General features: G+C 42.3%; 1 protein-coding gene across 2 annotated transcripts in view; it reads right to left on the bottom strand.

The window, feature by feature from the left end:
- The window catches only part of LOC138651478 (transcriptional enhancer factor TEF-1-like), a 93807-nt gene extending 66607 nt beyond the window's left edge, over positions 1-27200 (bottom strand). The window contains exon 1 of one of the 2 annotated variants that reach the window (XM_069741725.1): positions 26846-27200. The gene's annotated coding sequence lies outside the window, so the exon portion shown is untranslated. Of the gene's footprint in view, positions 1-26349; positions 26705-26845 lie in introns of those variants that run through there. The other variant, XM_069741726.1, reaches the window with a different exon arrangement.
- Between the last annotated feature and the right edge of the window lie 443 nt (positions 27201-27643).

Raw genomic sequence — 27643 nt, 5'->3', positions numbered from 1 at the left:
CTTAAGACCGGTAATAGAAGAATACTGGAGTGGTGTCTTCTTTAAATACTAAAAAGTTGAAAATAGTATTGTACTGAAGTAGGTGATCCAATTGGGAAAATTTGGGCAAAAAGGAACAAAGCAAAAAGTAAAAATAAGTAAAACAAGAAAAAATATTTGATCTACGGAAACGTTATTCTCTGCAAATGTAATGTCCTTTATTATTTTCTGGTGTCTTTATAGACCCCAAAGAATAATAAATATAATATGTAAAAAAAAATAACAAAAAATCCTTATACTCCTATATCACAGCTCACCTCTCTGACCCCTCTGGTCCTCACCAGTCACCATCACTCATATGGTCCTCGTCACAAATTCGGATGACCGCTTCTTACCCTGATATCCCCCCAGACTTCTCACATTGAGCGGGTATTTCTGGGTTCTGAGCAAGCTCGCGAAAAGTCACGACACCAGGACCTTGTGTGCGCATATGCAGAAACAGGCTAGGCCTAACTAGAGCGGGAAGTCCCAGGTCACTGTTAGAAGCCTGGGGAATTCAGCGCTAGTAGCAGGGATCAGAAGATTAACAAGGACTGAATGGGCGACGGTGAGGAGCAGAGGGGCCGGAGAGGTGAGCCATAAGGCGAGTATTAGGATTTTTTTGTTTGCTTTTTCATCCCTCTTTTACTTTTGACCCTTTTACCTTTTGGCCCCTCTGCTCCTCATCTTCTGTTCAATGGCACTAGCGCTGATATTCCAGGGCCTCTCACAGTGACAAGAGGCTTGTGGCTCTGATCAGGTCCTGGGTTCTTCAGCGCATGCGCAAACAAGGTCACGGTACATGACCTGATATTGTGACCTTTCACATGTTTGCACAGAACCTTTCTAGCCTTAATTAAAACCAGAAGTCCAAGGTCACTAGAGGGGCTCGGGGATCTCAGCGCTAGTGACGGGGATCCGAAAATGTGAAGAGCAGAGGGACAGTAAAGGTAAGCGGTAAGGGGATTAGAAGGATTTTTTTTAACCTTTTGATGGCTTTCTATGGTTCATAAAAATGGTGGCCACCATCTTGTTGAATCCACCCAGAATTGAATTACTAAAAATACGCATTTTAGCTAATGTACACTTTTGAATAATTCAATTCCACTTAAACTTCTTCGCTCATCTCCATTGCCAATTATTTCTAATAAAAAAAAATTCTAAAAATATTTATTAAGCCACAACTATACTGATCAGATGACTCTACACTAATCAGAAGGTTGCGATGTGTGAATTTTTCTGCTTAATATCTTTTCGATTGAAATGTTTCTATATTTTATTATATTAATCACTTTGCTTCTATTTTCATTTTTCATTGATTTGTAAAAAAAATTGAATTTACAATAAAAAAACCTAAATTACTTTTAATAAAAATCTTATAATTTATCTATTCATATTATTTATATCTATATATATAATTGTCTAAGGGTCACTTCCGTCTGTCTGTCTGTCCTTCTGTCACGGTTATTCGTTCGCTGATTGGTCTCGGCAGCTGCCTGTCATGGCTGCCGCGACCAATCAGCGACGGCCACAGTCCGATTAGTCCCTCCCCTACTCCCCTGCACTCACTGCCCGGCGCCCGCTCCATAATCCCCTCCACTCACCACTCACACAGGGTTAATGGCATCGGTAACGGCCCGCAGTGTAACGCACTCCGTTACCGCTGCTATTAACCCTGTGTGTCCCCAACTATTTACTATTGATGCTGCCTATGCAGCATCAATAGTAAAAATATGTCATGTTAAAAATAATAATAAAAAAAAAAACCTGCTATACTCACCCTCCGCCGCCTTTCTCGCTCCTCGCCACGCTCCCGGGACCGAGCCATTGCAAGCGGCAGCTTCCGGTGAGGTCCCGTCCCAGGGCTGGTGTGCAACAAGGACATGCCGCATGTGACCACAACGTCATCATAGGTCCTGCTCACACCAGCCCTGGGACTGCAAGCTACCGCATGCAATGGAGTGATCCCAGAACGTGGCGAGGAGCGGCAAAGGTGGCAGAGAGTAAGTATAGCAGGACTTCAACGGGCTATAGGTGAGTATATGTTTATTTTTTTTTAAAGTCTCTATGCTACATGGCTCTGTGCTGGCCAATATACTACGTGACTGGGCAATATACCGTACTACGTGGGCTGTGCTATATATTATGTGGCTGGGCAATACGTAACTGTGCAATATACTATGTGGCTGGGCAATATACTATGTGGGCTGTGCAATATACTACGTGACTGGGCAATATACTACGTGACTGGGCAATATACCGTACTACGTGAGCTGTGCTATATACTATGTGGCTGGGCAATACGTGACTGGGCAATATACTACGTGGCTGGGCAATATACTACGTCGCTGGGCAATATACTACGTAGCTGGGCAATATGCTACGTGGCTGGGCAATATACTACGTGGCTGGGCAATATACTACGTGGCTGGGCAATATACTACGTGGCTGGGCAATATACTACGTGGCTGGGCAATATACTATGTAGCTGGGCAATATAGTACGTGACTGGGCAATATACTACGTCACTGGGCAATATACTATGTGGCTGGACAATATACTACGTGACTGGGCAATATACTACGTCGCTGGGCAATATACTACGTGGCTGGGCAATATAATACGTCGCTGGGCAATATACTACGTGGCTGGGCAATATAGTATGTCGCTGGGCAATATACTACGTGGTTGGGCAATATACTACGTGGCTGGGCAATATACTAAGTCGCCGGGCAATATACTACGTGGTTGGGCAATATACTACGTCGCTGGGCAATATACTACGTGGCTAGGCAATATACTACGTCGCTGGGCAATATACAACGTGATTGGGCAATATACTACGTGACTGGGCAATATACTAAGTGGCTGGGCAATATACTACGTGACTGGGCAATATACTACATTGCTGGGCAATATACTACGTGGTTGGGCAATATACTACGTGGCTGGGCAATATACTATGTCACTGGGCAATATACTATGTGACTGGGCAATATACTACGTCGCTGGGCAATATACTACGTGGCTGGGCAATATACTACGTGGCTGGGCAATATACTAAGTCGCTGGGCAATATACTACGTGGTTGGGCAATATACTACGTCGCTGGGCAATATACAACGTGATTGGGCAATATACTACGTGACTGGGCAATATACTACGTGGCTGTGCAATATACTAAGTGGCTGGGCAATATACTACGTGACTGGGCAATATACTACATTGCTGGGCAATATACTACGTGGTTGGGCAATATACTACGTGGCTGGGCAATATACTATGTCACTGGGCAATATACTATGTGACTGGGCAATATACTACGTCGCTGGGCAATATACTACGTGGCTGGGCAATATACTACGTGGCTGGGCAATATACTACGTGGTTGGGCAATATACTACGTCGCTGGGCAATATACTACGTGGCTGGGCAATATACTACATCACTGGGCAATTTACTACGTGACTGGGCAATATACTACGTGGCTGGGCAATATACTACATGGCTGGGCAATATACTACGTGGCTGGGCAATATACTACGTGGCTGGGCAATATACTACGTGACTGGGCAATATACTACGTGACTGGGCAATATACTACGTGACTGGGCAATATACTACGTGACTGGGCAATATACTACGTGGCTGGGCAATATACTACGTGGCTGGGCAATATACTACGTCGCTGGGCAATATACTACGTGGACATGCATATTCTAGAATACCCGATGCGTTCGAATCGGGCCACCATCTAGTATATATATATATATATATATATATATATAAATTATATATATATATATATTTAAATATATATATATATACACACACACACACACACGTATATACACACATATATACATACACACACTTATCTTTCACGCTATAAATATGAAACATGAGAATTTATGCATGAATTCTGTTGGAAAGGTGTGAAGGGCAAACATTCTTTTTTTTTCATGGAAGAACATAAAATGTAAGGAGCAAAGTATGACAGACCTTAATTGAGCACAAAGATAATTTTCAATATATTCTAAGAGTGACAATATAGTGAATTCAAAGATGACCGGTTATCACCGAAATCTAAAAAAGAGTTCTAAAAAATTATATAACGTGTTATTAAACAGTCAAATACTGGTAATCATTTTATTAAAAAAACGTGCACAATTCTTTACATAACAGATCTTTTGGCATATAAACGCGAGCGTTATCCTCGGTGCAGATTGCTCGGCTCAGTGGTGTAAACTACAATGTTTAACTAGTGAGACAAGCAGATTTTCTGGCAGCATAGTAACTTGTACACAAAGAGGCAGCGGAGAACAAATCACAATCCAGGAAGGGTAGTGGGACTGCGGAAAGATCTAGAAGCTCAGCACCAGACCTTCCCACTATAACTTTTTTTTTTCCCCCTTGCTCTCTCAGAGGCAGGAAGTGGTTACAGATAGAAATCTCAGCTTCTCTCTCAGCCCAGACAGAATCATGGCTTGAATTTTATTCACCAGGACTTGGTTTTGGAAAACAATGACGTTTCCTGTTCTGAAGAGACATACAGATTCACAGCTAAAGTAAATTTTGGATATTCTCACACCATAAATTTACTGCCTTATTTATGGCTACTACCAGGGTTAGGGCTGAGGCTCCATTTTGTTTTCGAAATGAAGGAACCTACCCTCAAAATATGCCCCAATTCATTGGTCAGCACTATTGTTTGACTTCTTTATTTGTTGAAGACATGTTCTCGTTACTATCAGTTAAGGCCCTCACACACATTAAGCTAATGTTGGATGAACCCTCTGTAACGCGTACGGGAGCCCCAGACAACTGAGGAGGAGATGTCTCCTCCTCTTGGACACTGGACATGTCCAATTTTGCTGATTGCTTTGTTCTCCTGGAGGTAAGCCATGGTTAGATACGTCTGGCTTTCTCATAGACACCACAGGAGCGCTCGGCCAAAGAGAACTGCTGTGTATGGGAGAGATGGCTGGCAGCTGAAGCTTTGTCCGGCAGACAGCCATCTAATTGTGTATGGTCGGCTTCATTGTCCATGCCAATCAATACCTATTTAAGGTCCAAATGTACATTGAAGGGGTTGTCCTACATCATCCGAACTGCCATTGTTTTAGCAATGTCAGCGCTCGTTTCCAGGCGGTCTCATGAAGTTGCCTGCTCTAAGGATTCCTGAGAGTTTACAGCTAATCCATGCCCACTGACTTATGTCACATGACCGCTATGCCCAGAGCACCATGACTGTTAGTAAAGAGAGAGTTGGCATCGTAGAAATCAGTCTGGGAGATGAGTATGTTTTTTTTATTTTATTTGTGGCATCTAGCAGCTAAGAAGGGGTTGTCCAGTAGCGGAAATCACCTTTTAACTGGCTATACACATTAGACTTGTGTCGGCCGAAGCCGCCAATATCGACGGGTTTGGCCAACAGTCTAATGTGTATGTCGGCAAAATGATAGCCGGAAGTCATGTCCGACTTTTGGGCTCCTGATCACATTGTTGTCTATGAGAAAATCCACCAGACAATCTGTCAGTCTGTGACTTTCTCATAGAGAACACAGGAGCGCTCTGCCGAACGAGAGCTCCTGTGTATGGGAGAGGCTGAGATGGCTGTCAGCCGAATGATTTTTTAGCAGACAGCCATCTAATGTGTATGGTTGGTCTTAAAGTCATTGGTCTGGGGGATTGGAAGACAATCTAATGTGTATGGGGATCTCCTGGTTCTTTCCCAACATATGGTGTCAGGGTAGAGAAGAAGCGGTACAGTGGATTTCCAATATCCAATCCTTTGGTTCTTCGCAAAGATAAGCCACTAATCAGACATTGTCTCTCTCATAGAAAACACAGGAAAGCTCAGTTGAGCCAAGCGTTGTAGTGCATAGAAGAGTCTACTGAGATGCTGTAGCTTTCAGCTGAATGATCATTTTGATGTATATGGGTGCCCTAACTTAAACCACTGGAATGGCATCGGCGCTGGCGGTGTGTATAGGTGTTATCATTTTGAAAGTGGGAGACATAGTGATTGAGAAGGGGTTTAAGTTAAGAATCTGCAAAAAAAAATTGTATCATAGCTAGAGAGATTACGCAAAGGGACCTTTAGTGCCTAGGGGAGCAGACCATTGAGGACTAAAGTTATGGACCATGAGTTGGCCAATTTTCTATAACAAGGCATCTGAAGTCTATGGTGTGGTGTCCCAGAGAAATGTGTGTCTAAGTCTAGGAAATTCTTCTCATTAGTGAGCTTGTTACAGAGCAGAATATATCAGACCGAGGTAAAGAACACAACAAGTTACCGAAAGGATGAAGTGTTGCCTGGAAAGATATCGTGTCACTTCCTAAGTGACTCAGTCATAGCGGGAGAACAATGAGAGGATGTGAGGAGATGTGTTCAGTGCACATGATCTGGAATTCTGGACTTCTTAGAATAAATCCTGGGTCCATTTACAGAAGAAACTGTTATCTACAATACTTCATAGCCAAACAAATAAAAAGAAGGCCCTGACTGTCTTCAACATAGGTTCGAACAATTGCCACCTCTTATTATTTGAAGTACACCCTTGTCTTCCATTAAAAATAAAGAAAGGCCGCATCGGTAAAAGTCTGGCCTATCGAAATTAACAAAGTATATGGACCCATTAACTTTTGAATTTTTTTCACCACTGAAATAAAAAGAAATTAAGTCAGTTTGGTATTGCCATATTCGCACTGGCCTGGAAATTCATGGTGACAAGTATTTTACTTTAAAAGCAAATGGCGGAATTGGGTTTATTCACTGCAGGTTTATACTGCACTGCACGGAGTGCGCCACATTCAATTTTCGCCTCGGGAAGCTGGAAAGCTAGAATCTACCCTAGCAATCACATATTCCACAGCAATTTTCGAATCTAAGTAGTGTTTCCATCAGAACATCATTCTTTCAAAGTGTTGCAATAGCATACAATCAGATTTGTGAGAAAGTTCAGATTCCTGCAGATCCATGACAGTCTGTAGTAAGGAGTCCACTGACAGAAGGCAGGGTGCTATAAACATGTCCTGCAGGCTGCTGATAGCCCATAATTTACTGTAGTTGTCCTTCTAGGCCATTATGGGAACACAACAATCTGATAAAAGAAGTGCTTTGAACACATAAAGAGGCAATAATGGTGTAAAGTTCATTCCATTGTTACCAATGTTAGTTTTGCCACTTTACGGACATTTACGTTTTTTGCCCCCAGGCCCAGACCCAACCCATCCCCACTCAAAAATGCCCACTTGGGAACCCTGCACTTTTTGGCCCAAGACATGCTAATTTCCCCGATCTGTTTTCAAACACTTAGGACAGTCTTAGCAAATGCAGCTCAAGTGGCATCTATGTCCTTCCGGACAAACAAGGAATATCCTGTCTGCAGTTTCCAAACGATACGGGGGCCAACGATCATATTCATAGTCTCTTGTCCCCGTACAAATTGCATTGTCCCACGTAAAAGGACCTGTAAATGAATGCCAATTAATGGCGTATTTGCTGTTTGTGTGCAATCCGACAAAAGATTGGATCACATTTGGACCAATGTTCGTCTATGGGACCATGCACAGAAACTCTCCAAGGAAAAAAATAAATAAATAAAAATCGCTGCATGCCTGAGCTTGATCCAATATTCAGATCGCACTTAACCATGCAAAGTCAATGAGTCCGTGAAAAACATTGGACTGCACTCGGATGACATCTGAATGCGGTTCAATTTCCGCAGCTTCATGGAATGCAAAAAGATGGGAGAAATTATTTTCTCCATCTTCTCCTCATCCCAGAGAATTGGAGCATGCTATGCTGAAACTGATCAAAGTGTTTCTTGCATGGAATGCCTGATTCTCTTGGAAAAGAGACTCTAAATCTGTCCCTACCGTTATGGCTAGAAATCTGTCCGTATAAACCTGCCATAATATTATAGTGTTTAAAGAGGTTGTCCACTACTTTTACATTGATGACCTATCCTTAGGATAGGTCATCAATGTTTGATCGGTAGAGATCCGACAACCCGCCAATACGGACGATCAGCTGTTATCGGAGGCAGCTGTGTAAAGTACTCACTTACCGAGCTGCTCCGTCTACTTGTAGTGGCCAGGACTTGGTCCTGCACATCCGCCTAGTATTCAAATGAATAGGAGGCGGATGTGTAGCAATCTGCAGTGGCCACTGCAAGTAGACGAAGCAGCTTGGTAAGTGAGTATTTCCTGCCGACAGCCAACGCCACCGATAACAGCTGATCGTCAGGGGCTCGGAGTGTCGGACCCTGGCCGATCAGATATTGATGACCTATCCTGAGGATAGGCCATTGATGTAAAAGTAGTGGACAACATCTTTAACTTCATTCAGCCTAGACATATATACAGCTGTCGAAAGGAAAAGTTGCGGTACAGCCTAAATTATCAATATTACAATTTCCACAAACTTTAACATTCACCTTTCTGCTGATTCACCCAAATATGTAACGACATGGTAGCATATTACCGCATGTATGGGCATCATTGAACTAATCTATGAACTTATCTCTAAAAAATCTTCCCTCACGTAATCTTCGATCCTCCCAAGACCTCCTTCTCTCCTCCACACTTATTCGCTCCTCACACAACCGCCTCCAAGATTTCTCCCGAATATCCCCCATCTTCTGGAATTCAACGCTTCAACACATCCGACTATCCACCACCCTCGGATCCTTCAGACAGAACCTGAAAACCCATCTCTTCAGGAAAGCCCACAGCCTGCAATAACCATTCTGCCACCTCACCACCACCCGAGCTGCCACCTCACCACCACCCGAGCTGCTGCCTCACCCCCACCAGAGCTGCCGCCTCACCACCACCAGAGCTGCCGCCTCACCACCACCCGAGCTGCCACCTCACCACCACCCGAGCTGCTGAATCATCACCACCCGAGCTGCCACCTCACCACCACCAGAGGTGCCACCTCACCACCACCCAAGCTGCCGCCTCACCACCACCCGAGCTGCTGCCTCACCACCATCACAGCTGCTGCAGCCCCTACCTTCTGTCTCCTCCCCATTATCCCGTAGAATGTAAGTCCACAAGGACAGGGTCCTCTCCCCTCTGTACCAGTCTGTCATTGTAAATTTGTTTACTGTAAACGATATCTATAACCCTGTATGTAACCCCTTTCTCATGTACAGCACCATGGAATTAATGGTGCTATATAAATAAATAATAATAATCATTGCTTCTTAAGAGTGTGGAAAAGATTAACGACAAGCCATAAATGCTGCTTTGAGCAGGGGGTTGGACCAGATGACTAAGGAGGTCCCTTCCAATTCTATGAATCTATGAATGTTTTCGAATTGCATATTCCGATATAAAGAGATAAAACCTACATATTGGTGTAAAAAAAAATTGCATTGCAACCCGGTACCTAAAGACTCACTCATCCTACAGCCAGGCAGACTGTGATTGTTATCTTACAGAATGACAGAAACCTAAACACCCCATACCTTCTGAGAGAGGCCCTGCTGCACATCTGGACTTGCCCAGTTTTCTCAACCCCCCTGGGGATAAGTGAATAGATGGGGGATGGAAAGAGATGTTATCAGACTTGTGAAGGATCCCCTTGGGACAGAAGAAGTATGATAAGAAAGCCAGAAGTTTTACAAGATTGGTCTGGAAACTTTGATGCTTACCAGAAAAAAAAAAAAAGTTTATTAAAATGTCAAAAAAAATAAATAAAAAAATTCAATGTCACATTGCACTAGAGATAGGTCGAGTTACAATATAACCGTGTGTTGGTACAAAAGTAGCCAGGCAACGCCGACACTTCCTGAAATAAGTTACCTGTGCATGCAAACTCCGAGCCAGAGGTCTTCTTGTATAAGTGACCAAACATGACTTGTACAGAGATCAGGAGCAGAACGACTAAATATTGTATCGATAACCAAGAGGGCAAAATTGTGGAACGAAAAAGGAATGATGGAGGTTGTCTCGACAGTCGCAACCCGATGCCGAAAGGAGTCCAATAAAAACATTACTAGACATGCCATGAGATGGAAAAGATTCCAATACACATTATATGAAAACCTGTTCAGTGTCGGACTTGGGTCCTAAAGACGCACCAAAATTCACTCTCGGAGTCCACAGCTACATGTAAATATTACTTTACACTCATTCACAGATTTACCTCTGGTAGTTTGTTTAATGAATGATGAGATGCTACCATTTTCAGTACATAGAGAATCAAATTGTGCCAACTAATGTTTATATAGCTGGGTGAGAGGCCCACCGGGGGATTTACCTGTTCTCCTACCGGCCAGTCCGAGTCTGAGTCTATTTAATTGTGTTGTCCGGACTCTACCCTAACAGCAGATGGGTAAAGAAAAAGAATGTATGCCCAATACTTTGCTCTCGTTGACGATAGTCTACTGTCAAAGTCCGGCCAAGACTATTTCCTCTTTCCCCATTGAAAACACACCAGTGGTATGTGCACATAATGTTTATTTGGGGCAGGTCCACTCCGTAACCAGCCAGAAAAAGCAGTAACAACTAAATAAAGAGACGCGTTTCTTTGTAAAAGCCACTCATGTTCTGGCATCTTTTCACTGCTCCAGGTTTCCAACAAAACCAAGTGGCTAAAAAGAAGTGACCCGTCCATCCTCCGAGCTTATCGAAAACACTCTATGCATTGAGATGCAAGTCAAAAGGCGTACGTAATTTTGAGTGTTTTGCCAGCATTTGGGCTTCAGAAACCCTTAGTGGGTTCTTCATTGTTGAATGGAGCTTAAACAAAACAAGTTTGGACAAAAGCAAGGAAAAACAGGTAACCTAAAAATCCTCAAAATAAAAAAAGCATCCAAAATGGTAGAAAAAGCTCAAATTAAAAAACTTTACAAAAGATTTTTCAGGGAGACAATTACAGATTTGAATAAATTTGAATGTGTACTCGAGATGCCCATTCTGGCATTAGCTGGTTAGTCCCGGAGATTAGACCCCCTAGAATATAAAATCCTACAAGGAAATGGAAAAATCATTCAAATACACATTTTCAACAAATTTTGGATAAAATAAAAAAATTTAATAAAAATGGAACCTTTTTGGTAAGCTGCTACATGGCCAATTGGTGCCATCACTGGAATGATAGCGAAGATATAAATATGTATATATAAAAATTATTTTTAAATAAAAAAAAATGCCAAAAAATTCAAGGCTTAAGCTTCGTTAAGATGTCAGCAAAGTGAATGGCTTTAAAAAGTTGCTGAATGTGGATATGAAAACCGTGCGTGTACAAGAACTTTGCACAGCTCAGTTCCAGCATCTGAATTTTCCGCCTTTTTTTTCTGGAATGCTAAACATTTGGAATGTAACCAATTTCCTATACAAGAAAGGATCCTCTGCCACGGAAAGCCAGCATTATGTCATATACTCTGCAGACGAAGAAAAAAAAAAAGGTCACTTAAAGAATGTAGCCATGAAAAAAGCCGGAATTGTAGAGTAGAACTAAAAAAAAAAAAAGAAAAAATTGAAATCTTCGCTCTGTGGCCAAAACAAAACAATAACAGCGGAGTCGGCCATTTTGTAGACAAAAGTCATGTTCAGCTTGAAAGTGATACAGACACACTTATAGTGAAACATTCTATAGAGTTTTTGTTTGTAAAGTTTAAAATACGCAATATCTGGGTGTAGGTATATTTATTATTTTTTTTATATATTTTTTTTTGAGGGGGGGGGTTGATTTAAACATAGGCTTTTCTATAGGATGTAAAAAAAAAACTGTTGAAATTCTCTAGGTTTTTTTCAAAAGCTTTCATAAAAGCTGGCAGAAAGGGTATACAAGAGAGATCTACGGGAAATAAAAAATATAAAATAATAAAACACATGCAATTTGCTTACCATGCATACCCAACGCTATTCACCTGTGGCGGACCATCTTAGCAGTAATTTAGAGGGGTTTTCCAGGATCATTTTATTTTTTCTTTTACTACGGACCTAAAAATTAACAGAGCTAACCATCTGCCGGTTGTCTCTCGTGCCCGTTCAGATCGGTCATCGACTGCTCCTGCCGGAGATTCAGCTGCTCCACATTGTCATTCCTGCTTGCGATTCAAGTACTCCACCTCAATGGAGAAGCTTGTCTCCTTCTGGGGCATGACCGCCATCGTCATGCTGATTGATAGCCGAATTCCCACAGTTAGGGTACCTTCACACATAACGATATTGTTAACGATATCGTTGCTATTTGTGACGTAGCAACGATATCGTTAATGAAATCGTTCTGTGTGACAGCGACCAACGATCAGGCCCCTGCTGGGAGATCGTTGGTCGCTGAATAAAGTCCAGAACTTTATTTCGTCGCTGGACTCCCTGGAGACATCGCTGGATCGGCGTGTGTGACACCGATCCAGCGATGTCTTCACTGGTAACCAGGGTAAACATCGGGTAACTAAGCGCAGGGCCGCGCTTAGTAACCCGATGTTTACCCTGGTTACCATGCTAAAAGTAAAAAAAAACAAACACTAGATACTTACCTACAGCCGTCTGTCCTCCAGCGCTGTGCTCTGCACTCCTCCTGTACTGGCTGTGAGCCGGAAAGCAGAGCGGTGACGTCACCGCTCTGCTTTCCGGCTCACAGACAGTACAGGAGGAGTGCAGAGAAGCAGAGCGCAGCGCTGGAGGACAGACAGCGGTAGGTAAGTATCTAGTGTTTGTTTTTTTTTACTTTTAGCATGGTAACCAGGGTAAACATTGGGTTACTAAGCGCGGCCCTGCGCTTAGTTACCCGATGTTTACCCTGGTTACGGGCATCGTTGGTCGCTGGAGAGCTGTCTGTGTGACAGCTCTCCAGCGACCAAACAGCGACGCTGCAGCGATCCGGATCGTTGTCGGTATCGCTGCAGCGTCGCTTAATGTGAAGGGGCCTTTAGTCAATCAGCATGATGTTGGCAGTCGCACCCCATCAACAGAGAAGAGTGAAAGAGAAGTAGCTGCTCCATCAATGCAACGGAAGCAGCTGAATTGCCGACAGGAGTGGCTTTTTTGCCAATCTGTGGCGGCAGAAATTTTCACCACTCACAACAGTTAGCAACTACCAACAGTTAGCTCTTAAGGTACCGTCACACTAGACGATATCGCTAGCGATCCGTGACGTTGCAGCGTCCTCGCTAGCGATATCGTCCAGTGTGACAGGCAGCAGCGATCAGGCCCCTGCTGTGCTGTCGCTGGTCGGGGAAGAAAGTCCAGAACTTTATTTGGTCGCTGGACTCCCTGCTGACATCGCTGGATCGGCGTGTGTGACACCGATCCAGCGATGTCTTCACTGGTAACCAGGGTAAACATCGGGTAACTAAGCGCAGGGCCGCGCTTAGTAACCCGATGTTTACCCTGGTTACCATCCTAAAAGTAAAAAAAACCAAACAGTACATAATTACCTACCGCTGTCTGTCCCCGGCGCTGTGCTCTGCACTCCTCCTGTACTGGCTGTGAGCATCGGTCAGCCGGAAAGCAGAGCGGTAATGTCACCGCTCTGCTTTCCGGCCGCTGTGCACACAGCCAATACAGGAGGAGTGCAGAGCACAGCGCCGGGGACAGACAGCGTTAGGTAAGTATGTACAGTACTGTTTTTTTTTTTTTACTTTTAGGATGGTAACCAGGGTAAACATCGGGTTACTAAGCGCGGCCCTGCGCTTAGTTACCCGATGTTTACCCTGGTTACGGGCATCGTTGGTCGCTGGAGAGCTGTCTGTGTGATAGCTCTCCAGCGACCAAACAGCGACGCTGCAGCGATCTGGATCGTTGTCGGTATCGCTGCAGCGTCGCTAAGTGTGACGGTACCTTTAGACTTGTAGTAAAATAGTGCTGGATGACCCCATTAACACCAATCCCCTTTAAATTAGTTTCTCACAACTGTAGACTACTCAGAAAGTGTGTTATAGGCCACAAAGACCATAATTCCGAAATGGTGCCCCATTTTCTTTGGCCCATTTGGGCAATTTTTTACCTTGTGGTAAACAAGTACCACCATCTAAGAAACAACATTATTACCTCTACAGGAAAGCGTATTTTGATAAGCGCATACCTTCCGCTATGCACTTTTTGGAAGTATAAGCCCCTCCTCAATAGCTTCTAAAGGATCCATCATGAAAATGACCCTCCGACTTGCAATTGGCCTTCCATTACTCATTTTGTAATTTCTAAGAAAGCCGGAGCCATCTTGACATTGTGCACACAAAATCATATTTTGTTTCCATTTTTTTTAGGAAAAAAATACCAAGAATATGTACAGTAAATATTATAAACACAGCTTACCTTCTAGAGACTCCTTTGATCTCATGACTTTCATCACCAGTTTTTGGTCTTTACCCTGAAGACATGGTGTCTTCCCTCAGGCAACTCTACAGTGCCTGCCTATCACAACCCTGTAGATTAGGCTCTCACCCCCTCTCCACCCACACAGGTTGCAGACAACATGTCACCAGGGAGAAAGGTTTTTGTTTAATTAAACAGATCACCGGGACATTTGCTGAAAAAGCAGAATATGACATTTTTAATTAGACACCGACAGGCATGGGAAAAAAAAGAGAAAAGACCCCTGACCTCATCCTTGAAAAATGGGCGCTGCTGTGCAGTTCACGTATTTATTAGAAGACTTCCTTCACAGTATTTGTTATTCGGCTTGCAAAAAACGCTTTCATGTATTTTTAATAAGCTTTTTTTATTTACATATTTTTACATGCATTTTATGTGGGGTTTTTTTTATGTCTATGGGAAAATGCACATCTAGGCCATGTTGCTTTTTTTGTTCAAAGTCACCAGCCCCATAAAACTCATCAAAATTGAGTAAAAAATGTTGTGTTATTCCAAACAATGTTATAGATGGTGAAACTATTTAAGAAGTGAAAAAAGAAATAAAACAAGTCAAGGTTTCAATGTAAAATGTAAGGTCACATAAAAGGCATTGTCTCAAAGCTCAAAGTCCACCTTTTATGTAAATTAAGATTGTCGAAAAAAGCTTGTTTCTCAACCACTCCCCCCATACACACGTTGGCTAAACATGCCAATATTCATGGGTTTGGCCAAGAGTTTAATGTGTTTGAGGGCCCCGGACAGATGATTGTCGGGGGAGTTCAGGATTCGGCATGCTCGATTTCAGACTGCCGATCCTTTTGCTCTCCCGGAGATAAGCCAGAGATCACTTGGCAGAGATGTACAGATGAGACAGAGGAGATCGCTGCCGGCCAAACGATCACCGAAACCATCTTTTTGCCGACAGCCATTTTTTACGGAGTGTAGAGGATTTGTAGTGCTTTTAGGTAGACCGGTTTCTGCCTATAAATCGGCTCCAATCGACTACATATGGCGTCTGTTTACTGGCCAGTTTACACAATCCAACGAACAGAAGAAATGTTAATAGATCAAACTGTCCTCATATAGTAGTGTGATAGGTTTAGACGCTGCCGATAACGATTTTTATGCAGGATAAACTACTCAAAAGGCATCAAGTTTACATGGGCCAATATTTGGGAACATGTATTCTTATGAACACTCGTTCGCTGATTGTCTTTTAGTGTAAATGCACCTTTAGACTACGGGACTGAAATTGGGTTTCGCAAAGCCAACCAAACATACGGGCTACCAAAAACATTATTTCGTTAAAGGGATTGTCCAGACTTATGGATAAAGACTGCAGTCACTCTATGTGACTGCAGACTTGTGAATCTTAAGAGTGCACGCTGTCAGGATTTGCCGCTCCTGGCGCAGGGAGTTAGAGGTCATGTGATTTAGATATTTTCGTCAACATTCCGACTAGACGTGTCCGACTTCGCTCAAGTCACTTGTATTGAATGAGGAAAGAGCATGTCTAGTCGGCATGTAACTGCATGTATGCAAATCACATTCTTGCGGTTAGCCAACCGCCAGCTTCCGGCACCATAAACCAGGGTGCAGTGCACACACAGTAAGGATTCTGAAGTCTGAATTAGAGTTACCCCAAGCCTGGTGACTATCTTCCAAAAAGTGTGCCACTTGTGTTCACAGCTTTTGAGCCCATGACCATTCAATTCATCAATGCTGAGTGTCATTACAACACACGAACCATCAGACTTCAATTTCAAAAATTTTTCCGATAAATGCTGGTCTGTTGCTTTAAAAGACATGCGTTACATAGTAATGGGAAATGTTGGCAGCCCTTCTGCCAAAAAAGGTGTTATGTTAATACTGCACTTAGTGCCAGTACCTCGCTGATTGAAGCTCCAGGCTGTGCTGCGTTTCCAGCCGCCAAGCTCTTGCCTAAGGTGCTGCTAAGTAAACCGCTCAAAGGTTTTATATTGTTGGATTCTTTCTACGTGAAAAGTAACCATGATAGTGAAGAAGGCAAATCATTTGTACTGATGTGTACCTAAGTTGTTTGAACAATGAAATCATAGACAAAAAAAAAAAATTGGGCCCTTGCACAAATATGGTGAATAATTCTAGACTAAGGCCACAATAATGGGACCGGACCAGGTTCTACTAGAACTCCACATCTGAACGATCATGTTCTTTCAATGGAAAGAGTGGAGTAAGGTCGAATTCCGTAAAACACGGTCCGAGTATAGACAATGATGTCTAGATTGGCAGCTCGTCAACTGATCCAAACTCATAGGCAAAAGACTGTTCAGTTCATCACATAATGGACAGACACATGGGACCAAAGGGACCAAGAGGTCAAAGGTACACTCTTATCTTCTGTCGGGTGAATGGAGAACTATGGAAATTCAATGTGCACCATGGGAGTGTATATTTTGTGCTTGGTGGACCTAATTGGGCTGAACTCAGTGGTCCATGGTAAGACTTAAAAATAATACACAGCCATTTCCGAGACACCAAGACTGTCCCGTAATTGACCAATGAAACACTATCTCTAATGCATAAGAAACCTGAGAATTAGCCAATAATGTAAGGGAGCGTATACTTTTGTATCAATAGGCGAGACTTTGAGAAGCTGTAAATCTGTCTGCTACACGGGAAATCTCTCCAGAATCGGTGAAGGCGCAGGTTGCTCTCCTTGGCACTGAAAGGGTTACGCCGGCTAATCCCCTCTCATTGTGTTGGACACAGGTTTAGGCAACACAGTGTAATAGGGTTAGTGCCCTAAAAGAATAGGCTTTTATTCCCTCTAGAGGGTCATATTTGCACCATCTGCATAGAATAGAGCACACTTCGCAGCGTGGCAAGGCTCACCAGGAGTCAGGCCTGTCATTGTCATAGCTAAGCTTTTTTTTAATGGATTTCCAATGGTTTATAATAAAGAATAATAACTTTTATTGCAAAGTGCAACCTTGAACATCTATAAGAACCACAATGCACAATCTAACCACGTAAGGAATCCTCTATGTTTAGAGAAAAGGACATCATCACTGTGATTCTTTACTGTAAGAGCAGTGAGACTATGGATTCTTGTCTGTAAGAGCAGTGAAATTATTAAATGCTTTTTCACAGTATTTTGTAATGGTCAATTTCTTTTTTTTTTTTTTTAAAGAGTTCATGGAGGACCTGGATGCCTTTCCTGATATATTTGTATAGATTCTCTATAATCGAGAACTCAAGAGCGCTCGGCAGAGTGAATGTGTGAGCCGGGGGAAATGGCTGCTAGCCAAACCTTTGGCCCAACCATTATTCGGTTGAATGGTATCAAAGGAATATGAGGGGCTTTAGGCTGACCCTCTGTATTTTGCTGTGGACTTACATGTTGACATGTTAAGGATTCGCTAGTAGATTAGCTCTATTTAATGGGCCTAATCCGTTTGTGGCCAAGAATCTGTAATTCACGTCATTTTTTTCTCATGATGATAATTTCAGATGTTGCAGAATTCTCATTGATGCTAATGGGAGTTGGGCAGATTTTGGAGTTGGGTATGCAACAAAATCACGACGAGAACACTTCTGCATACGTATATCCATTCTATATAATGGGCTTTTATTTTCACCCAGTACATGAAGACGTACCCACGAATGGATGCCACTATGAAGATTTCTGTAGACATGAGTGGACATAGCACAGTTTACGTAAGTGTACATACAAATATATACACTGCCCCCACACCCCAATGAACATACTGCTGCCATTATTGCCAAGGTCAGAAATGCATTAAGAGTAAGGGTACCGTCACACAGTGCAATTTTGATCGCTACGACGGCACGATTCGTGACGTTCGAGCGATATAGTTACGATATCGCAGTGTCTGACACGCTCCTGCGATCAGGGACCCCGCTGAGAATCGTACGTCGTAGCAGATCGTTTGAAACTTTCTTTCTTTCGTCTACTGTCCCGCTGTGGCGGCATGATCGCATGGTGTAACATATATCGTATACGATGTGCGCATAGTAACCAACGGCTTCTACATCGCACATACATCATGAAATTATCGCTCCAGCGTCATAGATTGCAAAGTGTGACAGCAGTCTACGACGCTGGAGCAATATTGTTACGATGCTGGAGCGTCACGGATCGTACCGTTGTAGCGATGAAAATTGCACTGTGTGACGGTACCCTAAGAGCTTAGAATAATGGTGCCCAACTTAGGACTATCCAATCTGGGACTATCCAGAAGTTGTGGAACTACAACCAGATCATTATATGGGCTGCGTTAGTCTACCATTATATGGAAAGCACAAAAAAACCTAAGTAATGCACCAACAATCAAAATGAGAAAAAAACAAGAAAATTCTAGATTTAATTGTGGATCTTGGGTTTCCATGTTACATCTTCAGGTCATATGCAGAAGCTATTTTCAGGAAGGCTGGACTTGCCGAAAAAGAAGAAGGAATCAGAATTGGTGGACGAATCATCAGCAATCTTAAATGTACAGATGATACAACATTGATAGCAGCAAGCATTGATTGAATGAAGGACTTATTTCCAAGAGTCAAGATGGAAAGCTCAAACATGGTACTACCACTCAACAAAAAGTAGACAAAGATATTGACTATTGCCAGGTATGACCGGGACACATTTCAAATGGATGGCGACAAACTGGAAGTTGTAAAGGGCTTCAATCTACTCTGATCGCTGATCAATCAAGATGCAGCGATGACACGGGAAGTCAATAAGAAAATAGCTATGGGCAAGCAAAAAAGAAGTAAATGAACAAGGTCTTCAAATCGAGAAACATTTTACTGGCAACAAAGATATGGCTTGTATATAATTCGTTCTTTTCTGTGGTAGCATACAGATTCGAAATCTGGACGATGAAGAAATAAGATAGAAGAATCAACGCCTTTGAAATGTGGCACAGGAGAAGGATGTTATCAATACCAAGGATGGTAAGAAGAACAAACAAATCAATCTTGGAAAAATCAAGCCTGACATGTCATTCAAAGCAAGGATCACCAAGCTACAACTTACCTACTTTGGGCACATTATACCAAGAGAGCAATCACTGGAGAAGGACATCATGGTTAGAAAAACAGAAGGAACATGGCGAAGAGGAAGACCAGCAACCCAATGGCTTAATATTATCAAGATAACCGTAGAGAAGACTCGGGTGGACCTATCTAGTCTTGCACAAGATTGATCTTCCTACAGATAGTTTATCCAGCAAGATGCCATGGCTTGAGATTGAGTAGAAGGCCTTTAAAAACAAATATACATTACGTAGGGTTGAGCCATGATCCCTGGGAGATTTGAGGACTTTTTTTAAGTTACTATAACTAGTGTTGAGCATTCCGATACCGCAAGTATCGGGTATCGGCCGATACTTGCGGTATCGGAATTCCGATACCGAGTTCCGATACTTTTGTGGTATCAGGAATCGGTATCGGATCCATATTAATGTGTAAAATAAAGAATTAAAATAAAAAATATTGATATGCTCACCTCTCCGGAGGCCCCTGGACATCACCGCTGGTAACCGGCAGCCTTCTTTGTTTAAAATGAGCGCGTTTAGGGACTTGCATGACGTCACAGCTTCTGATTGGTTGCGTGCCGCTCATGTGACCGCCACGCGACCAATCAGAAGCCGCGACGTCATTCTCAGGTCCTAAACGCGCTCATTTTAAGCAAAGAAGGCTGCCGGTTACCAGCGGTGATGTCCAGGGGCCTCCGGAGAGGTAATTATATCAATATTTTTTATTTTAATTCTTTATTTTACACATTAATATGGATCCCAGGGCCTGAAGGAGAGTTTCCTCTCCTTCAGACCCTGGGAACCATCAGGATACCTTCCGATACTTGGTGTCCCATTGACTTGTATTGGTATGGGGTATCAGTATCGGCGATATCCGATACTTTTCGGGTATCGGCCGATACTATCCGATACCGATACTTTCAAGTATCGGACGGCATCGCTCAACACTAACTATAACCAAAACTTATGCAGAAATAACAGAATAAGAGCAAGGGCATTTAGTCATTTACTATATTCTAAAAGCATACAGTATATGATCAACACTTTACCCCTATATGTCTACAAAAAAAAAATCACTTTAGAAAATTTGGTAAGTATTTTGCACTAATAACAAGATTTTGGAGACAAAGATAGAAGTAAATACACAGAATAAAATAAATAATTCTACACATGTCCATTATTTCTTGGTAAGGATCAAATTCTACTTTTAGCTTTGAAATACTAATAAATCCACATCTGAATAAGGTCTAAAATTTGACCCTAAGAATCGTTTCCCTCCTCCCATTAGAAAATGCTTAAAGGTTTCAAAACAGGAACCAGTTCTACAAGTTCAATGCAAAAACAAACAGAAGAAGGCGACCAATGAAGGTGGTGACTAAAGCAGATCAAGAGCAACCGATGTCTTGGATTTAAAAGTAGTTAGTGGCCCTAGAAAGATTTAGAATCATAGTAAATCTGTAGATGTTCTCAGGCAGAGGTCATATCCTGAACGGTAATATGTGATCTTTAGGCTAAGATAATGTAAGTCGCTCTCCTGCGGAAGCTTCTGGTTGTTCTTGGCCACCTGATCAGACACCTGTCATCATCCATAATATAAGAAGATAAGTACCGGTAGCTGTTATATAAATCTGTATAATTCTTCTTGTCTGAAAAGCATCCATTCTTTTGGATCTTTGTTTACACCAACAGCCCTTGGCCAGGAAATTATTGGAGAGGATCTCATCAAAAATCAGAAAAGGGGTAGGGTATGGCTGACTGTAAAGGCCCCCATACAGATTAGGCTAAAATCGACAAAACCTGTCAATATTGGCAGGATTGGACAACAGTCTAATGTATATGGGGTCCTCCTGACTTTCACCAGACATATGACAATATGACATTGAGGGAGAGAAGTATCAGTGCTGATGTCCAATGGTTGATTCTTTTGTAACCACCAAAGATAAAGGTACCGTTACACTAAACGATTTACCAACGATCATGACCAGCGATATGACCTGGCCGTGATTGTTGGTAAGTCGTTTTGTGGTCGCTGGGGAGCTGTCACACAGACAGCTCTCCAGCGACCAACGATCAGGGGAACAACTTTGGCATCGCTGAAACTGTCTTCAACGATGCCGAAATCCCCGGGTAGCCAGGGTAAACATCGGGTTACTAAGTGCAGGGCCACGCTTAGTAACCCAATATTTACCCTGGTTACCATTGTAAAAGTAAAAAAAAAACACTACATACTCACATTCCGATGTCTGTCACGTTCCCCGGCGTCAGCTTCCCTGCACTGTGTAAGCGCCGGCCGTAAAGCAGAGCAGTGACGTCACCGCTGTGCTCCGCTTTACGGCCGGCTGGCGCTGACACAGTGCAGGGAAGCTGACGGCGAGGGACGTGACATACATCGGAATGTGAGTATGTAGTGTTTTTTTTACTTTTACAATGGTAACCAGGGTAAATATCGGGTTGCTAAGCGCGGCCCTGCGCTTAGTAACCCGATATTTACCCTGGTTACAGGTGAACACATCGCTAGATCAGCGTCACACACGCCGATCTAGCGATGACAGCGGGACATCAGTGACCAAAAAAAGGTCCTGATCATTCCGCCCGACCAACGATCTCCCAGCAGGGGCCTGATCGTTGTTCGCTGTCACACATAAAGATATCGTTAGCGGGATCGTTGCTACGTCACAAAAAGCGTGATGTTGCAACGATATCGTTAACGAAATCGTTATGTGTGAAGGTACCTTAAGCCGCTACATGAGGAGTCAGGTAATCAATCACTGAAATGGGTAGATGAGATCAGCTGAAGATAATCTCAATCTTTAAGCCACCATAAACATTAGATATTATCAAAATAATTGTTTGGCCAACAGCTATCTCCCTCAACTCTCACCCAAGAAAGCTCACCCTGCTAAGAGCTCATGTGTTCTCTATGAGCACTCTATGTGTTCTCTACCTCTGCCAGATTCCTCTTGCAGTGGTTTATCTTGCCGAGTAGAAAAGGAGTCAGAAATCAGACTTATTGGATCCTTATGAGTAGCGAGGCCTCCTTGGCTTGGCCAAACTCGCTTGTGTTCTCTATGAGAGAGTCGCTGGCAAGACATCTCTGTTGGTGGCTTTTCTCTCTGAGAATAAAGGAATGTCCAAGGTCTTGTATCTTTCTCTCTTCCAACATCATCTGTCGGGCAGAGTCAGGAGACCCACATACACATTAAGACTGTTGGATGTTCTCGGTTGAGCACACCTATTTTTGGTGGACTCAGCTGAGTTTAGCCTAATGTCTGGTGGGTTCTTCTCTTACTTTTTCCTGAAGCACTTTCTGTCCTGCTTTTTTAACAATTGGTGTGGGACTAAGCACCTTAGGCCTCCACCAATCAAACCTTCTAAACCTTCCTATTACATATTAACTTTTTCATAAAAGTGCAAATACACTTTACGTCTCTTCAGCAACAGAGCCCAGGAATTATTTTTTTATCTAACTGAAAAAGAGGCAAAAGAATTTCCTTAAGATGGGCTAGAATTGGGTTCGAGATGTGGTAGTCTCTACGGTGATCAATTTTCACTTTGACATTAGATAGAGGCGTCAAATAACAAATATGTCTGACAAAATAAGGTTGGAACCCCATTACTTTACGCTTGGTAAACTTCAGATCCATACAAGGATATCTCCCCCACCTTCTCATGGTAGGACAATGTATGTGGAGGATTATTTGTTGACAGCTCACTGACAGTCCATTGATGCATAAACAATGCAAAGTTCCCTTCACTCACCATCCCCCACCCCAGCTACAAATTACTATAGTGGTCATTACATGGAAAGTTTTAACCACCAGTGAATTGCTTTTCCTCATGGATGTGGGCAAGGATGACAAAATATCATCATGACCTAGGAAAAAACTTTTGGACCTTTCCAAAATGCACAAAGGTCCTTTACATGGCTCACTAAATAGAATCTCTGAGTTGTGCAACATGACATAATATGTTCTTCAAAGAATGTAACACTTCTGATAGAGTAAAGATACAAAAAACAAAAACACAAGAAGTATATAAAATGATCTGTCTCCGTGACCAATAAGTATAAGGATAAGTATCAGCCAAATCATGTGGGAAAATAATACATTTGAGTATACAAATTCCAAGCTATGTTTGCCACAACAAAAATAGTGGGCTTTCTTGCAGCCTATAGACATTAGGCTCTTGTAAAATTCCAAGCTATGTTTGCCCCAACCAAAAATAGTGAGCTTTCTTGCAGCCTACAGACATTAGGTTCTTGGCATATTTTCCTAAATTAAATCCAATATGTATAGTTTTATCCTGCCTTGATACAAATAACATGTTGACAGCCCCAACACCCATCTGAAAATGATATTTAAAAATATGCGGAGAAAAAGTTAAGGGTCACATACATGCCTTCGAGGGATGCATTTGGTTGGGCAGCAGCTTTCTAAAAATGTTTAGCCTACTTACAATTTGTCAAGTCTTGTTAATAATCTAACACGAAAAATCAATTCATTAAAAAAGGATGAGCAAAATCCAAATGCAAGGATTTTTCATGTTGCAACATCCAACATGTAATTGTGGCAGAATCTGTAACATAAATACGAAGCTGACCTTCAGATTTGTGAGGATACACATGCGAGTTAGCAACTCGTAAAAAGTTGTGCAACGCAAGTAGCAGACATTTTTTTGAGCCGGTGACTTTCCTGTGTTCATGTTGACTCGATGGCCAACATTTTGGCCATTTTTCTTGGACAATGTGTGCAGGCAAGAATAATTGGTAACACTTCCATATAGACAGAATAATAATAACAAACTTTAAAGGACTCATCGAATCCTTAAAATCCACCTTAGGGCTTCCATACACGTAGCGGTTTTCGTTGTGCAACCAAGAATCGCGCGGTGTCAACCGTAAACTGTTGACAGCTTCCAAACACATAAAGGTCATGACTTTCGACCCAAAAATGATGTAAAATTTAAAAAAAAATGTAAAAAAATTATGTAAAAATCAGTTAATAAAAATTCTTACATTTTCCCATTTTTGTTAATTCTCTACATCCCTTTCCTTAGTATAGTCTGGTTTTGGGAGCCGTAACATTTGATATAGAGTATTTAAAGTGTGATCTGAAAATGTATCATAGCGTTACTAGACTAGACTTAAAAGAAAACAAGGGGTTTGGTAGCATGTTAGACTAGACTTGCCGTGCAGGAGCCTGGGAAAGTAATACAAATGCCCCTGGCGGGTACTTAGTTGGCAGACAAAACTTAAGAAAGAGCCAAATCAAATCATTATCAACTGATGTTTTTTGTTATTTTTCGAAAAACGTCAACATTTTCAAAAAAATTGCTGCTCTTTAACTTTCATGACTTTTTTATGACAGGAGGAAGCTTTCTACAAGTTCTTGTCCTTGTCCAGTAATATAAGCAAATGTTACCAAGCCATTCTCATTTTAACTTACGTAGATAAAGGACTTTTTTTCTTCTTCGTTATTTCGAAGAGGAAAATGTCCTTTAGGTCACAGGAAATCCGTGATCAAGAATTTAATCGAACAAGAACTAAATTTCACAGAATGATGTTTAAAAATATGGAACGTTTCCTCGATAAGTAAATAGTTTAAAAAATATATATGTATTTCGAGAATCGAACTGGAGTAAAGCTTGCGCCTGTCGACAGCAACGATATAGTTAAACTAGTAGCAGTGATTGTGATCACTATTCTTTGTGCAGTGATTTCATCGCCTCCCCACCCCCCTTCTACAGTTACACCATAAAAGACTTGTTTGCTGCTGTCCACAGAGTAAAAAAAGAGGGGAAAAGTGTTTCCTGCTCTTATTTACAGGCTGGATACTACAAAACAAATACAGAACAAGGGAATCCAGCCAGCATGGCAGATCTGCAGTGCCCAAGCAGCTGAACAAAGAGAGCAAACTTTGAAAGGCAGCTCTGTTCCCTCCTTATCTGTCCTTCTCCCTCTTTTTTTTTCCAACCTCCCCCCTTCTTCCTCCAGCGTTTTCCATGTTTGGCTCCCATTTCCTACAAGCTGCTCAGCAACAGTTGGGCAATAGTCAATCCAGCAATATGACAAATACAAGATCCAAATCCACTCCGAACCTTAACGCCTCCCCCCCGCGTTTTCCTTAGTTTTTCTCCAAGACAAAGAGCCTTTAACGTCTTGAAACTCAAAGGGTCAATCCATAAGTGACTTATTGACTGCCGGCCTTTGTGTCAGAACTGTAAACCGGGAGTATAAAGAATTAATTTTTGGGAGTTAAGAGGATTCCTTTAAACTTTTGGCCCCTTTCACATTTTTCAATCATAAAGTTTCTAAAAAAAAAAAGTTTGAATAGTTTTTGAAATATGGAAAAGGGGTTCATTAAAAGAGATTAGATTCAAAGTATCATTTAAGTTTGGGTCTCGGTATTTATAGTTTTTGAAATATGGAAAAGGGGTTCATTAAAGAGATTAGATTCGAAGTATCATTTAAGTTTGGGTCTCGGTATTTATAGTTTTCGAAATATGGAAAAGGGGTTCATTAAAAGAGATTAGAGTCATAGTATCATTTAAGTTAGGGTCTCGGTATTTATAGTTTTTGAAATATGGAAAAGGGGTTCATTAAAAGAGATTAGATTCATACTATCATTTAAGTTAGGGTCTCGGGAGTTAAATGAGGAGTTGTCGAGAGTCAAGTCATGTAGAGAGTTGGGAAAAAAGAGGCGAAAGGTTGAACTTGAGTCTTTTTTCAATCTTTGGAATTATGAAAACTAAACATAAAGCAGTTGTGGAAGATTGAGCTTCACGCTTTACCCTGTGCTGGGGAAATGCGCCTAGATCAGCAGAAAGATGGAAAAACAAAGGATCAGGACATAAATGGCTAGGGAACCGAAGCAGATTACAGTCTGGTGGTGGTGGGGAGGAGGCTACAGAGACCAGTCGCTAAAACAAAGAAGTTCTAAAGAGTATCCTACAATTGACAATAAGTTGTACTTACAGATCAGAGAACTCTTGGTATAATAGAAGTAGGGAAAAAATGAGAAAAGAGTTTTGTTTTGGGTGGGGGGGGTCTTTACTTTTAAACTTTGCAAATATTCCAGTAAGTCGTATAGATATCGCTGGGTTGATCATTCGTCCGATCCCAGGCGACAGCCCCGAGAACAACCTAAGTGACATCACATCCATTGTCCAACTTCAATATCCAAATCACAGCAGCAGCTAAAAAGTAGAGGAAAAAAAGGCAAATGGACCCCCCCAACTCGCCCATGTTCTTGGAAAGGACAAAACTAAAACAAAAAAAGGAGAAAAGCCTCCCAGTTATCCTCCTCTCCAGCCTGATCCAGGCTCAAAGTGATCAGGAAGAGAGAAAGGAACCCAAAAAATGCCAAACATGCGAAAAACGACAAGGATTTCAAGCTCCCAGTCCTGTGATAGACAGACCGGGAAAGAGGGAGAGGGAAAAATACACAGATCTGGAAACTTTTTCTGCTTACCTTGCCAGCAGTGGGACGGTGCGGGGCTTTTACAGAAGAACTTGGTGGCAACTAGGCAGCTATTGTGGGGTATCTGGAAGCCAAGAGAAAGAACTGAATGGGGGGCAGAGAAAGGCAATCCTGGTCAGCACTTTGTAGGGGAAAGACTTGTATTTTTTTTTTCCTTTTGGGCAGCACTGAGAGGGATTGTCTCTGCCCCCTCCTCTGTGTCTGATGAAGGTCAGGTGAGGATGAGGAGGGCTCTCTCTGGCCAGCCTGGCCGCTTGCTGTTGTTGTTGGTGGTGCTGGTGCTGGTGGTTGGAATCAGGCTTGGTATTTTGGAAAGGTGACAGCTTTTCAGAGGAATCTCTGGAATGAAAGAGAGGAATGAAATTAGCTCAATGAGTCAGTTGCAGTTCAGAGGAGGGGCTGGCACAGGGATAGGCGGTGGTCACCCAGGCCTCCTCCTCCGCTCCCAGACTCATGTAACACTGCCGGCAGCTGCCCTGAGAACTAGTGCTACAACTTTACCAGGCACAAGTTACTTTATTCTTCAACCATCCGGCCAGCAGTTCGGAAACCTTTATATTGGGCGAGATAGAAAAAAGTAAACAAAGCAAAGGGAAACGCATTTCCATCCTCTGTTTGAGAGCTTAAGCTAAAATCAACGTCCTGTTCACATGGAGCCGCACGACTATTGGACTACAAATGTACGCCGGATAATACGCTTTACCAATGAGGTGGAAAAAGGGACAAGATCCTGGGGAGGTTGAAAAGAAAAAAAGACATATATACAATAATAAAGGAAAGCAGGGCAAC

This window comes from Ranitomeya imitator, chromosome 10, assembly GCF_032444005.1.
Source record: "Ranitomeya imitator isolate aRanImi1 chromosome 10, aRanImi1.pri, whole genome shotgun sequence".
Lineage (NCBI taxonomy): Eukaryota > Metazoa > Chordata > Amphibia > Anura > Dendrobatidae > Ranitomeya > Ranitomeya imitator.
Note: the sequence above shows the minus strand (reverse complement) of the source record. Positions and strands in the feature narration are given on the sequence as shown.